We start from the raw sequence: 18,304 nt of genomic DNA on the forward strand, positions 1-18,304 counted from the left end.
AAGACTTTCTCCAGAAGAAAAAATATTATTAGACATACTGTGAAAATTACCTTGCTCTGTTAAACATAATTTGGGAAATATAAAAAAAAAAAATCAAAGGGGGCTAATAATTCTGACAAAATTGACGCATTTAAGGTCTGTTTTCTTTAAAAATCAATGATTTCCACTGCCTGATTGTTATACAATATAAAGTGGGTCTCAGATTGTACAAGAAGCACTGCATTAAATTCAATTTTCCAATGCTATGTCATTAAAATATGGCCATTTATTTTACTCCAGCATTTTCAATGGTGTTTCTGTTTTACGCTTGAACAACTAAATGAATGCTGAAGAAAACTGTGCATATACCCTATGAAGCAGCTGACACCATCTATTGCATCCAGGCCTGATGAAGGCCCTAGCTCACATTGACGCGAGAGTGGAAAAATAGCTATTGGGTGAAAAAATTCTCATGGATTAAAAACAGATTAAACAATGATTGAATGAATGAATTAGTCAATGAATCAATTAATGAAAGAACATTTATTTACTTTAGTAAGTAAAAAGACAAGAGTTTGTTGGTGTATGTAAACTATCCCTTTAAAAACGAAGCCCAAGTTTGGTCTTAAGATGCAATGCACAGCACATGGTACCAGGACCCTCAGGTCTGGTTGTGTAAATGACAGTATCTGATCCAGCAGCAGCAGCGTGTGGATTGAGGAGCTGCCAGCACTGTTCCCTTTCCAGATGCCAACCTGAACCTATATTTCAATCTATGCTGACATACTTCCCCAGGACCCTGTTTGTGTATTCCACAGATGCTGTTGTTGTTTTTTTTCACTCCCATCAAAACATTTGTCTTGGACGTGGAGATCTCAGCACTGCACTTCTGTCATGAGTATTAAGGAATCTAAGCAACCAGAGTCAGATGTTATTGACTATGCAGCAAGGTGTTCTCTCTTTTTTTTAATCCTTGTTTTTAGCTGAAATTAACGTTGTCATTCTTCATTTCCGTATGAAAGCCCCGTAATGAAGATGCACACAGAAAACAACCATGAATTATGGCAGTGAATAGATTGCTACTGCTGTGTTTTGGAAAGTGATTTCATTCATGTCAAAGTAATTGCCTGCTGTTAGATAGGGAATGTGAATGGTTTTAAATAATGGAAAACATACTGCTGACTCTGCGGACATCATCTCAAAGTTTATGTTGGTATAGAGTTGGGTGAGACATCAAAAGAGTAGAGTGTGTGATAAGAAAAAAGGGTTTAGGGGAACCTTGTCCATCAAGCCAGTAAATGTTCATTATAAAGTTGTAAGTAATAGTTTGAAGTTTGAGGTTCATGTCTGTGAAAGTTTAAATTTTAACTGGTTCTTCATTTCACTTGATATAAGGTCATTTAAAGATGACTCTCATACGGAGAATTAAGTCACACGCATTGCTTTTTTCACAGATGGTTTTGTGGGTTTCGTCTATCTAAACTGATCTTTATTTTGTATTTTCTAATGGATTCGAGTCAAGTAACTGGCTGGGCCACTCTAAAGTTTGATTTTCTTTTTCTGAACGAATTTGAGAGTTTTCTTGACTGTGTTTTGAATCATTGTCTTGTTGAAATGTCCCCTCAGATTTCATATTCATCATCCTGGTAATGTAATTCTTGGACTGAAGCACCTGTTATTAAATTACAATGAGGAAGGGCAGATGGGCTGATGAATAACTTCTGAGAGATTTCAGCTGCTGTCTCGTCTTTCACTGCCTTTTCACACCTCCCTTTCTTCATGTGTTCAATATTTTTTCCTGTTTCATTTCATTTTATTACACATAGCCTAATTTATAAACCAATTAGATTTGTTTTCTTTTCATATACAGTGCATGTGGAAAGTATTCATAGCGCTTCACTTTTTCCACATTTTTTTATGCAACAGACTTATTTCAAAATGGATTCAATTCATTTATTTCCTCTAAATCTTATACACAATAGTGCATAATTACAATGTGAAATTTTTTTTTTTTTTAAAATTGTTGCAAATTTATTAAAAATAAAAATCTGAAAAATCACATGTACAAAAGTATTCACAGCCTTTGGTCAATACTTTGTTAATGCACGTTTGGCAGCAATTACAGCCTCAAGTCTTTTTGAATATAATGCTACAAGCTTGGCACACCTGTCTTTGAGAATTTTTGCCCATTCTTCATTCTTTGCAGTACCTCTCAAGCTCTATCTGGTTGGATGGGAAGCGATGGTGTACAGCCATTTTCAGATCTCTCCAGGGATGTTCAATTGGATTTAGGTCTAGGCTCTGGCTCTGTCCACTCAAGGACATTCACCGAGTTGTTGTGAAGCCACTCCACTGATATTTTGGCGATGTGCTTTGGGTCATTGTCCTGCTGGAAGATGAACCGTCTCCCCAGTTTGAGGTCAAGAGCACTCTGAAGCAGGTTTTCATTCAGGATGTCTCTGTACATTCATCTTGACTAGTCTTCCAGTTCCTGCTGCTGAAAACATCCCCACAGCATGATGCAGCCACCACCATGCTTAACTGTAGGGATGGTATAAGCCTGGTGATGAGCGGTGCCTGGCTTTCTCTAAATGTAACGCCTGACATTCACTCTAAAGAGTTTTTAGTCATTTTAGTCAATTATAGTCTCATCAGACCAGAGAGTTTTGTTTTTTATGGTCTGAGAGTCATTCTGATGCCTTTTGGCAAATTCCAGGCAGGGAGTGGCTTCCTTCTGGCCACTCCACCATACAGGTCTGATTGCTGGATTGCTGCACAGATGGTTGTCCTTCTGTAAGGTTCTCCTCTCTTCACAGAAGAATGCTAAAGCTCAGACAAAGTGACCATCGGGTTATTGATCACCTCCCTGACTAAGGCCTTCTCCCCTGATCACTCAGCTTAGATGGCCGGCCAGCTCTATGAAGAGTCCTGGTGGTTCCAAACATCTTCCACTTACAGATGATGGAGGCCACTGTGCTCATTGGAACTTTCATAGTAGCAGAAATTTTTCTGTAACCTTTCCTAGCCTTGTGCCTCGAGACAATCCTGTCTCGGAGGTCTACAGACAATTCCTTTGTCTTCATGTTTGGTTTGTGCTTTGACATGCACTGTCAACCCTGGGACCTTATAGGGGCAGGTGTATGCCTTTTCAAATCATGTCCAATTAACTAAATTTACCACAGGTGAACTCCAATTAAGCTGCTGAAACATCTCAAGAATGATCAGTGGAAACAGAAAGTACCTGAACTCAATTTAGAGCTTCACGGCAAAGACTGTGAATACCTATGTACATGTGATTTTTCAGGTTTTTTATTTTTAATAAAAATCAAAATATAATTTTTCACATTGTCATTATGGGGTATTGTGTGTAGAATTTTGAGGAAATAAATGAATTTAATCCATTTTGGAATAAGACTCTAACAAAAAAAACAAAAAAAAAATGTGGAAAAAGTGAAATGGTGACATGTTGAATACTTATTTCCCCCACTGTATATAACCCTAACCCCTGTGAGATCCACTTTCATTCAAAGTTTAACCCTTGAAATCATCCATGACAACAGCCAATGCAGCACAAATATGGTGACTTTTGACAGCTAGTAAAAAGCTAGTAAACAGACACTAAACGAACACAACCACTTCGGTGATACAAGTGTCCATTTTCAATTCATGAGATGCCACATTTCTGATTACCATGAATAATCATATAATGCATTTCAGACACCAAAATGGATTTACTGTACAAAAATGACTTTTGTATCTCCATTAGAAACCCAACTGGACATTGATCTCCATTAGAAACCCAAAGATTTTAATTTGTATTGCAATTAAATCACATGACTCCAGTGTATGTCAAAAAGCTTTAGGGGCTTCAATCACTTTTTGCAATCCAGGCTTATTCTGAAAACGTACCTTTACATACATTTCTGGAGACGACCAAATACATCCAAGGAGCTACATTTATTTGCAGTTTTTGTTTTCGCGAATCCACTAGGGGCCGCTGTCGACTGAATGTTTGACTGACTGACTGACTGACCGACTGACCTATCCTCCTCCTTCCCTAAATCCAACCAATTTTATTGATTGATTTTTTGGATTCTGTTTTCGTTTTACTCACTTTCTGGAATCGTTCTTCACCGGACTCAAACCCCATTGTCGTGGTCAACTCCTCTCTGTGTCTCAAATCTGCTGGCATACATAGCAAGCTAACGAAACAAAGTGGAAACAGCGCGAAAGCCATCCATATGGAGGTAAGCGGTCAGCTTGTAAGCGCGAAAAGGAATGACGTCATACCGCCCCATAGTGTTCAGAATGAACCTATGTTGACTTTTTTGAAAAACACCGAATAGATTTTAGATTCTGACTGCAATAAAATCACCAATAACCCCAGCAAATGGTAAAAATCCCTTTACATTCCCATAAGAACTAATTATGGTCAGAATAGGCCTTATGAAGTTTGTGAATCATCACTTAGTATTTGCATGTTTTTATCTTGCTGGACATTTTTAAACCTTTTATAAGAACTCAACATTTTAAAAGTTCATTTAAAACAAAACAGAAAAGATAATGTATTGAAATCATCCATGATTATGCTAGCAACATATACAGGGTTCAGAAAAATGTTTCATTTAAAGCACTATATTTAATATTAGTCCTAGATTCTAAGATAACTTATGGTTAAAATGAAGAAAGCTCTGGCAAACGAACTACTTGATTTTTAACAACGCATTCAATTCCAAGTCAAAAATGATCATAAAATGCTAAATAGTTGCTTTGCTAAAATGTTTGTAAAATGTAAAAGTCTAAAAAAAACTAAACGTAATGTATATATGAGTATGATATGACAAATTAAATTATAGGCCCAATGCCATTGATGGAGGTTGATTAACTGAGTAATATTAAATCCATTAACTGGTAATGAATAATAAGGCATTTTCATGCTGCTAAATTGAATATGTGTTCACCCAGCACCAAAAAGGGACAAAAAAAAAAGAGCTAATGTGTAGCCCAGGATTGCTCTCTCTAGGCTTTGTGTTATTTCAAGCATGTCCTGGTCGCTCAGTGATAGTCTGTTTACAGGGCTTGCTATTATTGCCTCTGACTGCGAAGATTACTGCATATTAATAATGTCAATATTCATATAAGTGACAAATAAAAGAGATGAATTTGGCTCTGCCCACAAGTCGGCTGTAATAAAATCTAATCCAGAGCTGCAGACAGTGTGCTTTCAGGCAGTAAGCTGAGTAAATGGGAGACAATTAAAGGAAGTATCTGCAAACCTATTTGAAGGTTAACAAATCCTAAATGCTTGTTTTGCCTTGATTTCAATGCTAAGTGTGTAGAGCGAATCTACTGTGCAACAGTGCAAAAACTATGTTAATGCTTTCTTTGAAGCCTGCATTTATGCATTGTCTGTGTATTCTGAATGTGTTATAATGCATGTGTAATGCATTATAAACAAACTTATGTTCAAAATGTATAAATATGCATAACAGCAGTTGCAATACATTGTTATACTTGCCTATTTGAGGTTATAACTTTTAAGTGCATGGATTATAACATCAAGCCAATATTCTTATGTTGCATCATATGATACCTTATTAAAACAAAACCTTATAGTGTGTTTTATCATCTAATTAATAATTATAACAGTAATAATACTTAGCTATTTGTAGTTGTTACTACCACGTATATCACACAATGAGCAACTGTGACAATTTTCTGTTATAATGGATTGTCAACTGTTTTTGAGGTCTGTAAGTAAATTCGTTATAACACATTAAATCATAGTTGACTTTACTTAAAAATGTGAGAAAACATGTTGCTTTACAAAGAATTAGTTGACTTTAAAAAAGTTAGCAAACCAGTTGATTTTAAAGTGATTGGTTGACTTAAAAAAATAACAATAAATCAGCTTTTAAAGCAATTAGTAGACTTTTAAAAAAATGATTAAACTTGTGGCTTTTAAAATGAGTAGTTGACTTTAAGTAAACCCACTGATTTTAATTCAATCAGCTTAATTTACCTAAAGGTGCAGTATGCAAATTTGACACCCAGTGGTTGAACTAGGTATTGCAATTACCATTAACACCTCCACCACCCCCTGCCTCCCCCATACCTGCACTACAGTTTAACAAAGACGAGGTGCGCCAGGTCTTCCGGAAACAGAAGAGGAAAAAAGCACCAGGCCCAGATTTTATAACACCAGCCTGTTTAAAATCCTGTGCTGACCAACTGGCCCCCATCTTCACCCTGATCTTCAACAGATCACTGGAGCTGTGTGAAGTGCCCTCCTGCCTCAAACGCTCTACCATCATCCCCATCCCAAAGAAACCCAAACTTACAGGACTAAATAACTACAGACCGGTGGCACTAACATCTGTGGTCATGAAGTCCTTTGAAAAACTGATGCTGGCCCACCTGAAGGACATCACTGAACCCTCACTTGACTCTCTTCAGTTTGCCTACAGAGCAAACAGGTCTGTGAATGATGCAGTAAATATGGGACTGCATTACGCTCTACAACACCTAGACAGACCAGGGACCTATGTGAGGATCTTGTTTGTTGACTTCAGCTCGGCGTTTAACACTATCATCCCAAAACTTCTCCTGCCCAAATTAACTCAGCTCTCTGTGCCCACCTCTGTCTGTCAGTGGATCAACAGCTTCCTAACGGACAGGCAGCAGCTGGTGAAGCTGGGAAAATTCTCATCTAGTATCCGCACAATCAGCACTGGCACCCCCCAGGGGTGTGTCCTCTCCCCACTGCTCTTCTCCCTGTACACGAATGACTGCACATCAAAAGACTCCTCTGTGAAGCTCCTGAAGTTTGCAGACGACACCACACTTATCGGCCTCATTCAGGACGGTGACGAGTCTGCTTACAGACAGGAGGTTAAGGAGTTGGCTGTCTGGTGTAGCCACAACAACCTGGAGCTCAACACGCTCAAAACAGTGGAGATGATAGTGGACTTCAGGAGAAACCCCCCTGCTCTCCCCCCACTGAGCATCATGGACAGCATTGTGGCAGCAATGGAGTCATTCAGGTTCCTGGGCACCACCATCTCTCAGGACCTGAAGTGGGACACTCACATTGACTCCATTGTCAAAAAAGCTCAACAGAGGCTGTACTTTCTTTGTCAGCTGAAGAAGTTTAACCTCCCAAAGGAGCTGCTGAAACAGTTCTACACCTCCATCATTGAATCAGTCATCTGCACATCAATAACTGTCTGGTTTATCTCAGCTATTAAATACGACCTCCAAAGACTACGTCGAATAGTTCGGACTGCTGAGCGAATCACTGGTACAACCCTTCCTACTCCCCAAGAACTGTACTTATCCAGAGCGAGCAGAAGGGCTGCCAAAATCACTCTGGACCCCTCACACCCAGCACACTGCCTCTTTGAACTTTTACCTTCTGGTCGACGCTACAGAGCACTGCGCACCAGAACAGCCCGACACAGAAACAGTTTCTTCCCTCAGGCAATCCATCTCATGAACACTTGATGATAATAATTGCGAAACCAACATCACTACTTGCTATACACTTTTATACACATATACACTTATTTAACAACACACTTTACATGCCAATTTGCACATAACAGCTGCACATATAACATTGTATATAGTAATAAACATGTACATACACTTGTCAATCTGTATATTTGCATTCACTACTTACTTCTATTTTTTAAAATATATTTATTATCTGTTTTTGTCCTGTCTCTGTAATGCTGTTGCACTGTAGAAGCTCTGTCACGAAAACAAATTCCTAGTATGTGTGAACATACCTGGCAATAAAGCTCTTTCTGATTCTGATTCTGATTCACTCCTGGTTCAAAATACAAACAAGCGCAGGTTGCCAGATTGACTACACCCACTGGAGCATGCCTCTTACACATATATTATTCATTTATTCATTTTCTTTTTAGCTTAGTCCCTTTATTAATCAGGGGAACCACCAACTTATCCATCATATGTTTTATGCTGCCTCAACCACTTGTTCACAACCACTCACTGCTCTTCCAGCTGCATTATATCACTAGGAAACACTCATACACTCCCTTCCACACCCATACAGCACGGACAATTTAGCTTACCCAATTCACCTATAGCACATGTCTTTGGAGATGTGGGGGCAACTGGATTACCTGGAGAAAACCCATGCGAACACGGGGAGAACATGCAAACTCCAAACTGATTTGAACAAATTGAACCAAGTTTTATTTTGGATGCAATTAATCCAGCACTAGTTACAACATATAATAAGGTTAATAATGAGGCGTTATGCACTTAAAATACTGCATTGAAATATGACATAATGCATTATACATACAGGCTTCACTTCACAGGCTTGTTAGCAAACAAGCAACAATTGAGGCGGTCAGCGTGCTTGTCCAGCCACAATAGACAAGCTGCAGTAAGCAAGATGCTACAGTCCAGGCTTATAAATGTTTTCACTCACTGACTCTCATATGTCCTATTGCCGAATGCTTTCAGCCCTTGAGAGAATCATTTGTTAGAAGAAACTTTGAGCTTCAGGAATGCAATAACAAACAAGAGATTTTTTTTTTTCTTAGAGCTGAACAAATTCCTTTGCTTCTGGCCCAGTTTTTGAATCTTTATTGGTAACAGAAATGAAACATGTCTTCCATCTATAACTATCTATTATAGACTGCACTGCAGGCCAATTTAATTTGAGGCCACAGAGTAAATGATGTGACGTCTGGTGGCCTTTAAAGTTGATTACACATCTTAGGTTGAAAAACGACTCAAAACACAGTGCTCGGAAAAGGAAAAATAAGGCACATTTAAACATCAAGAGGGTGGAATTGTGGCTCAGCGGTTAGCACTGTCGTCGCACAGCAAGAAGGTTGCTGGTTCGAGTCACACCTAAGCCAGTTGGGATTTTTGTGTGGAGTTTGCATGTTCTACCTGTGTTCGCTTTGATGCTCCTGTTTCCCCCACAGTCGAAACACATGCCGATAAGGGAATTGAATAAACTAAACTGGCAGTAGTGTATGAGTGTTTGTGTGTATGAATGAGTGTGACAAAAATTATGTCTGCAAAACTGTTGCAAACAATTTATTTGTGTTGAATTTAAACAAACAAATTAAATTTAGATTTGTTCAGCTTAATTGGTTTGTTTCATTTCAGCCCAAATAAATTGTTTACAAGCACTTAAATAGTAAATCCTAAAATTTTACTAAAAAATAGTAAATCCAAGAAATCATCTTTGAATATTTTTTTTTAGTGTGGATGTTTCCTAATACTGGAAGGCCAACATATGCTGGAGTAGTTGGTGGTTCATTCTGCTGTGGTGACCTCTGAAATAGAGACTAAGCCAAAGGAAAATTGATAAATGTAAAACATCAAAAACTTTGTTAAAATTAAATAATTTTGATTGTATCCCCAATTTGACATAAAGAATTAACCTTTGGTTAACCCATGGCTTTGGTCTAAAAGCCTGTTTCCACTGAGTGGTTCAGTATGCTTTTATGGCCATTTCCACTGTCGAAAGGTACCTAAAAGTGAACCATACCATACCACTTTTTGAGTACCCTTTGCAAAGGGTCCCTAGCACAATAAAAGGGCACCAAAAGGCGGAGAAAAATGCGCAACTGAGCGCTATTGGTTTACAGAGATACATCGCTTGTGCAACAAGCCAGGTGAATGAAAACAAAGGAACTGCCATTTTTAAATACACATTCGAGACATTACATTGTAATAATATATACAAATATTAACAAGCAACGGTCGAGCTCAAACAATCATCGTCTTGATGAGCAGCTACAAAGCCAAAAAAAAAAAGAGCAGAATCTACCCTGTGCCTCATAGTTTTTATAAGATCATCTAAATCACGAACTGTTTTGCTTTCTTGCGATCACTCAGCGCGCATCTATATTTGAAATAATTAACTTTTTGAGCTGATAATAATAACAGGTGCGAGACTGACGTGCAAAAAAACAAAGGAGAAGCCGGTAAAAACAAAGGAGTAAATGATTGTTTCAGCAACCTAAAACATGAACAAACTGCCATGTTTAACTATTATCAACTCTGAATGACAGAATTGCTTTGTAACAAGAGGTTACATGTGCTGAAGAAGATTAAAGATACAGATGGGAGGTTTGTACTGACTGCTCTATATGTGTGTCGTTTTTGAACCCTAACTAAATGTAGGACTAAATGTAAGTTGTGTGTAGTTTTTTTTTTTTGTGTGTAATTGGTAACATATCAGATTGTATGTGGCTGTATGTGTTTATATATGTTGCATTTATTTATCGTTACAGTTACAGTAGGCTATTTCACATTGATCTGCAGTTATAATCAAATCATGTTCATAGAAAGGTTAGTAATGAACATGTATACACAAGTATTTATGAGTATAAAGCATCTGTTTTGTGAGACATGCTTCTCATACGATATGTGATTGATGTACAACATGCCCACCAAAAGAGTACCATTGGTACTCTTTTAGCAGTGGAAATGCAAGCCTGATATTGGTGACCCATACTATACCACTCCATGAGAGAGAGCAAGAGGGAGAGAAAAAGCAGGCTCTGACATGTACTAATTTGATCAACTACACCCTATTGAGTAATTGAGTAATATATATATATATATATATATATATATATATATATATATATATATATATATATTTTTTTTTTTTTTTTTTTTTTTTTTAACCACTTATGTAAAATTCCAAGCACCACAAAACTGAAAGGAAGGTGGAAGGTGCTTTATTTTGAGGTCAAAAACAGATGTTTATGCCATTCAAAATACAATAATGCATTCATAACACACAAATATATTATGTAAATGACAAAAAATAAAATAAATTAAAATAGTTGTCCCCTGGAGTGTCAGTGGATTATATATAATATATATATATATATATATATATATATATATATATATATATATATATATATATATATATATATATATATATATAATAGTAAAAAAAATAAGAACTTTATTACTTGGATACTCCTGGTATAGTTTTTTTTTTAAATATCAAATGGGTCCAACATAAGCTACAACTGTAGCCACACACATTATGGTTCATAACCATGCGATGGAATAGCACTTCAAATATGCTTAAAGTCATAATCATTGTAAAAGATTGAGATTGAGTTGAGTATTCCTGTTTTAGTCGCATTATTGAAATGCAGTACATTACCGTCTTGTAGGACATTTATCCGCATTTTGTGACAGGAGAAGCCATACTCACATGGCTGTTTGGCACTATTCTCTAGGGCAAAAATTTTGTCCTGTTCTTGTGAATCCAATGTCGTGTCTCGTCGTGTGTCATGGAGTAAGCGTCTTGTCACACCCCTAGTAATTTGTTATCTGTTATTCAAGATCAGCATATTTTTTATATCTTTATATCATTCCATAATTCAGAGAATAAAATAATTCAAGAAATAATAAATAAATAAATATATAAATAAACAAATGAATAAATGAACAAACAAATGAATGAATAAAATGTAACAATGGTAGTGTTACAGCTGTATTTGTTGATTTAATTCTAAAATAATGAAACATGATTGCAATATTATGTCACATTAAAAATATCAGCAGTCAACACATCAGTGCATTAAAGCATTGTTTAGTTCTCCAGCACTTACATCATGACTCGGTTGCTGTTAAGTGGACACACTCATGGCGATATCTTGAACTCTGAGAGACCTGCAGTGAAATGGATAAATGAGGGGAAGCTTTCTATGAATCTGGAATACAAATCTGGACAGGAAAGGGCTGCTGGCGGACAGTGGTGAAGAGAGGAAGAGAGAGTGATTGGAAAGGCATTAGATGAGAGGAAATCATTCAAAACCATGCCATTATACTGTATTATGCGACGGAGGATCATTTAAAGTTGCTTATGGGCCTTGACTCGGCCATTGTTATGGAAATGTATAGTTCAGGCGTCCTTGGTGCGAATAAGCTATTCAATCAAACGCAGTCATGTCAGTAGCAGTTTGCTTGGGCCCAATATGATGATAATTTAGTTGCAAATCTTTCCATTTAAGATTTATTACTTGATCCGACTTGACGTCCACATGAAAGAATATATGAAACAAAATTTACTTGAAAGTATAATGTGGGATATTACATAATACATCTATACGAAAAGTTGTATGTTAGACAAGGCAATGATGAGCAGTTTTTCAATACAGTATATCATGATAATGCAAATGCACAATATTGATGAAGTGAGCACTTCAAAATACTGTCAATATTTATTTATTATTTCATCTGAATGTGTACTGACAAATCATAATCAAGTTAAAGTACCATTATTTAGCAAAGAATATATTGCAAGTACGCTACCTGACAAAAGTCTTGTCGTCGATCCCACTTCTAAGAGTAACAAATAATATATGACTACTAGCTGATCATTTGGAATAGGTATTCTGAGGAATTATCTGTTGAACTGCATCCCTAATCATCACAAATACTGCAGAAGACCTATTGGAACCAGCATGGATACAAGATTCTCACAAAAATCAGTCAAGTTTGGTTAAGAAAAAATCATGGTTTGGGGTTACATTCAGTATGGGGGCATGCAAGGGATCTGCAGAGTGGATGGCAACATCAACAGCCTGAGGTATCAAGACATTTGTGCTGCCCATTACATTACAAACCACAGGAGAGTGCAAAGTCTCCAGCAAGATAGCTCTCCTTCTCATACTTCAGCCTCCACATCAAAGTACCTTAAGCTAAGAAGGTCAAGGTTCACCAGGATTGGCCAGCCCAGTCACAAGACTTAAACATTATTGAGCATGTCTAGGGGTAAAATGAAGGGGAAGGCATTGAAGATGAATCCAAAGAATCTTGATAAACTCTGGGAGTCCTGCAAGAACGCATTCTTTGCCATTCCAGATGACTTTATTAATAAGTTATTGCTCATTGCAGAGACGTACAGATGCAGTCATCCAAGCTCATGGGAGTCATACACAATTTTTTTTTTCACTGCAAGAGTAATGAGTATTATACTGTGAATATCATTCCATCTTATACCCAGAAAATTAAAAATTAAGCTTACATCAGTGCCATTTTCTTTTATTTGTGTTAGTTCCGTTATTTGCCACTCATGGACTATACATTTAATATGTAAGAACACATTGCATCAGTATATGCATCTATAATAAGCTGACAGAAATCAAACTGGTGCGTTTACATTTGAAGTGCAATCATTGAAACCTAGTAGGCAAAAATCTATCTGTGACCATATACCAAACCATATATATTAAATTTGCCATGAGTAATTTCCAATTTATTCTGTAATACTTAACATCAAACTAGAAAATGTTGCTTTAAATCATATTAGATACTGCAGTATTATTTATTTTACATTTTATAATGAATTTATTACATTAGTCATGCTGCTCCTGCCTTTACCTTAATTTGCTCACAGTTATCTTGTGCATTTATCAAATGACAGTATTTACATGTTAAAAGTTTTTATTTTTATTTATTTATTTACAACATTTAATTGAATCAAAATTTACAAAATTTAATTTCAGTTGGCTTTTTTTGTAGCTCAGCAATAAAACAAAGAAACAAAAGGTTACGTCAAATTTGAAAAGACAATCTCTGTCAAAGGCAACCCCCAAAATTCACCCCAACCACCCCCCCAACCATTCTCCCTCTCTTTTCAGATGGAATGGCAGGCCAAATAAAACCATTGGCCAAATTTGGCCTTCGAGCCCTACTTGGGCATCTGATTTAGACATCTGATTTAGATGGTTTTACATCTGAGCTTTTCAAATATAAAATATAAAAAAAATGTATGTATGTTTACTTTCCACGTTCCCATGCATATGTGTTAAACATGCTCAACAATCTATTATTTTTTTAAATAAATAATACATTCTGTTGTTTATAATTAAAAACCTTTTCCCACTGTAACTGAAGACGTATCCCCCGTTGTTACTAATTAGACATTTTCTCAGAATTAACTGTGGTTTTGCATGCTTGAAGTTGGTCTCAACAACAACAAATAAAATCTTCCCAAGCACCAGGACATATGCCTATACAAATGTCACCTAGTTATCTTCCAAAAGCAGCAAAATATCTAGCAATTTCAAAATGGCAGCATGGGGTTGAATTCAATTAATTTGGCCATAGCAAACATTTCATTAGATAGCTACCAGGTGGACACGCAGATGCGAGGTAATTTAGCTACAGTTAGTGTGAAATTGAGAAGCTCTACGAGGCCGATTTATTTCCATCAGAGAAAGACCCACTGAGAGCTGGATATCAGGATGTCTGATAACAGCGGATCGAAATTCCCCACCAGAAACACAGAGGATTGTTTGCTTTTGAAGATATCCAGTCTGAAGATTTCTCTAAAGTTGTCTGGTATCCAGCATAGTTTGTTTAGAGGGCGGTGAATACGGTCAGCATCACCATACAAATGAGTTTGATCCAACCAGCTGTTTGAAGCGTTTTTTAAATACTGTAAACTAAATAAAGGAAGAATGATTTGGTAGCGATAAAACTGATTAACTTCATTTTAGAAAGACATTAACTAAATGGACACAGCATTAAGATTTATTATCTGATAAATTACACTATTCCTGCTTTTGATTTTATTATAACTCTGCTTGCCTTGCTTCTAAATTGGGTATCTTAAAGTATCCCTATTAAGCTTCTTCAAATATTTATTGTTAAGGTGTGGGCAATGTTCAGTGATGCAGTTTGTTAATGTTAAAAGTCTTAAATGATCAATTATAGTAATTATATTCTCTCAAATTCCCAGTACTGGATTGCGGCTGGAAGGGCTTCTGCTACATAAATTATTTGCCAGCGAGTGGCATAAAGCACAAGTGTGTCCGGACACAGTTTCACACGGTGTTTAAAAACGTGTCGCTCAAAAGATACAATGCGAGTATACCAGCTACTCACGTCCAGTGCTGGGTGTTCATAGATTACAAATTACTGACTACTACTGGAATATTGTAATCTGTTTACATTACTAGTTACTATATGTAAATAGTAATCAGATAACTAATTACTTTACTTTGAAGTTACTTTTAAAACATAAAATATGCTTATAAAAATACGACATAAACTGTAGCTCTTTCAGTTATTTAATATTTACTGAAAACATTACAATGGCTGATCATATCAGCTTGACATATTGTAAAGACTTAAAGGGCTCTAAGTGCAAAGTCTATAGCGCATGGTGCAAAAGCATTAAGGGCGTGTCAGAATCCACTTTTGCTATTTTAAGGTCGCAAAAATATGCTCTGCACCACGGCGCATAGTCTAACAGGGTTGAGCTTATTCTCTTAATGAGTTATGGGTGTGTTTTGAGAATAAACAAATTAGAGTCTCATCTCCTATTCCATTTAAGAGTCCGTTGCGTTGCGCCATGGCGCAATTTGCTATTTACATGGCAGACTTTGTAAGTGGAAAAACTGAACGCTTCACTAGTGAGAAAACAGTTAAACAGACCATCTGCAGAGCAAGGATAAAGGATGAGCCTCCTACAATATGCCTTTACTTTCACTTTCTCTCTTTCCAGGAAACGGTGTTGTAGGCTACGCACAGACATCTATAAGCTACATAATTAATTTGGTTTGTTAAGCGCAAAAATTTGTGTGCTATGTCCATATGGTCTAAAACCTGACAGGTCGACAAATCTAAGCCTGTTTTTAATAAAACAAATAGAAATATGCATATAATAAATAATACTATTAATAATAATAATAACATTATAGGGCGATGCGGTGGCGCAGTAGGTAGAGCTGTCGCCTCACAGCAAGAAGGTTGCTGGTTCAAGCCTCGACTGGGTCAGTCGGCATTTCTGTGTGGAGTTTGCATGTTCTCCCGTTCACGTGGGTTTCCTCCGGGTGCTCCGGTTTGCCCCATAGTCCAAAGTCATGTGGTACAGGTGAATTGGGTAGACTAAATTGTCTGTAATGTGCGAGTGTGAATGAGTTAGATGAATGTTTCCCAGAGATGGGTAGTGGCTGCGTGAAACATATGCTGTATAAGTTGGCGGTTCATTCCGCTGTGGAGACCCCGGATTAATTAAGGGACTAAGCTGAAAAGAAAATGAATGAATGAATGAATGAATGAATGAATGACATTATGCAAAAGCAAATGGACATGAATAAACTAAAAGAGCCCCCTAAGATGAAGGCATGGAGGCAGTGTTTTTTATATTTAAGTAGAAAGTAATACTTTTTGTAATATTTGAATCCTTTAATTGTTTTTTCATTTGTAAAGATATTTGCGTATTGCTGTACATCATGTGTGTTTTAAACAATGTGTAAGCGAGGCGCACAACTACCACGCTCTGTGCTGGACTTTAAACCTGCTTTCAGCTGGTCTATTGCACAGTCTATTTTAGTTCCACAAAATAGCAACACATCAACAATGCACCTTAAGACACCTCTTTTCTAGACAGAAACACCCATGAGTCCACAAAGTGGTGCAAATGGATTTACTATTTAAACAACGTCGCAGAAAAGGGGAAAATTAAAGTTGCATTGGTCTGAAAATAGCAACACCTTGGGGCAAACACGTCTTGCGCCTTATTGCGCCGGTGTATGATAGGCCCCAAAGAGTTTGCCCAAAACTTGAAATTGTCTTATCATTCACTTGCTCAAAACATGTATGTCTTTTTTTTATTTATTTTTTTAACACAAAAGAAGACATCTGGTCTGATCCTGCACAAAAAAATCCATTTAGCCCGTTTAGGCTGAGTGGGCCACTGTGTATTGTCAATTGACGAGTATTGTCATAGGATGCTTTCTATTCATGTGTTTGAAGAAGTTGCTGGTCGAGTTAAAAGCAGTCGAAAGATCTTTAGAGACTGGACATAGACTGCAGTTCACAGTACTATTTTTGTTTTTATTCTCAATGAAATCATAGCAATGTCTGTAATGAAATAAAAGCATGTGAGAAAGCAGGAGAGGAATGGAGAGGTTGTATGGAAAGTCTTAGACATGACATACTCCTGTCTGAGCAAATTACTGACTGCACCCTTTCATTTAAAGTGACCTGAATTAATCAACTTTAAAATGAGGCTATGAAGTTCATGCGCATTGTTATAAATCTGACAGAAATGTTGCATGGGATCTTATACTGTGAGTGCTCTGAAATTTAACTAAATCAAGGAAGTTTGATCAATCTTAAAAAGAAAATGAATTCATATAGTACTGCCCCACTTCTATACACACTACACCCAGTAAATTATATTTCTAAGTCTATTTTTATTTTAAAAGCCAGATACGTCACCTTGAATTTTTATTGGGCATCTGTAAGAACATAAGAATACTCCTCCTCTGGCTATAATGTCCTCCAGCAATGGTCTCAGCTGATCCGTTGGCTTCTGGGCATCCTGTGCCATCTCTTCATTTAACACAGATGGATTGGCTCCGCACAAACGTCTCAGTTGAAGAGTCGGACTGTCTGCTTCTTTTATAATTGTTTTATCTGGTCAGTGGCATCTGGAAGTGCATCCTTTCCAAAAACTGCTGCCTACTATTATGGAAATGCCAAGTCTTTTCAAACCTGTCGAGCATGACAAAAAAATTGGCTTTTAATCTGTTCGACTGTGACGCATAGGAGTTTCCTTGCAACAAAAATATCTAAAAGTTTTCATTTCTGAAATAGTTTAGTGTTGTATGAGTGAACCGAGACCACCTGTATATCATGAACCTCAGGCTATAATATATCTGACTCATTCTTGTTGTTTCTCTGTGCAAGCTTGAGCTAAAAAAGTGTTGCTGATATTTGTTTATAATAAATTCATCAAAAAATAAATATAATTCAGTCATTATTTACTCATCCTCCACTTTTTCTAAACGTGTTTAAGTTTATTTCTTCTGGTAAACAGAAAAGAAGATTGAAGAATGTGGGGAAAACAGTCATTGCTCCAACTGTTTCTGGATGGCCGCAGCCCTGCACAGTTTAGTTCCAACCCTGCTTCAACAGTGGATTTTAAACAGGCCTGAATCACTCATTTAGTTTGATCATGTGTGTTTAATTAGGGTTAACCTAAACAATGCAGAGCTGCAGCCCTCCAGAAACAGTTTGACACCTGTGCTCTGGTATTTTGTACTATGAATGTCAATGGTTGCTTCGGTCTTCAGAGTTAAGCTGCGGTCACACTGGACTTTTCTCCCCATAGACTTCCATTCATGCGCACGCGAATGTGTCAGACCGGTAATGCAGGTTCATGCGTTAAGTTTCGCAGTTCGCTGCGGTCCAAAGTTCAAGCTTGGTGAACTCTGACTAGCGAAATCGCATTACTTGACTGTGTGAGATCAATCAAGGATCAAAACAGGACCTCTCTGAA

Source organism: Danio aesculapii, chromosome 8, assembly GCF_903798145.1.
Source record: "Danio aesculapii chromosome 8, fDanAes4.1, whole genome shotgun sequence".
In the NCBI taxonomy this organism is placed as follows: domain Eukaryota; kingdom Metazoa; phylum Chordata; class Actinopteri; order Cypriniformes; family Danionidae; genus Danio; species Danio aesculapii.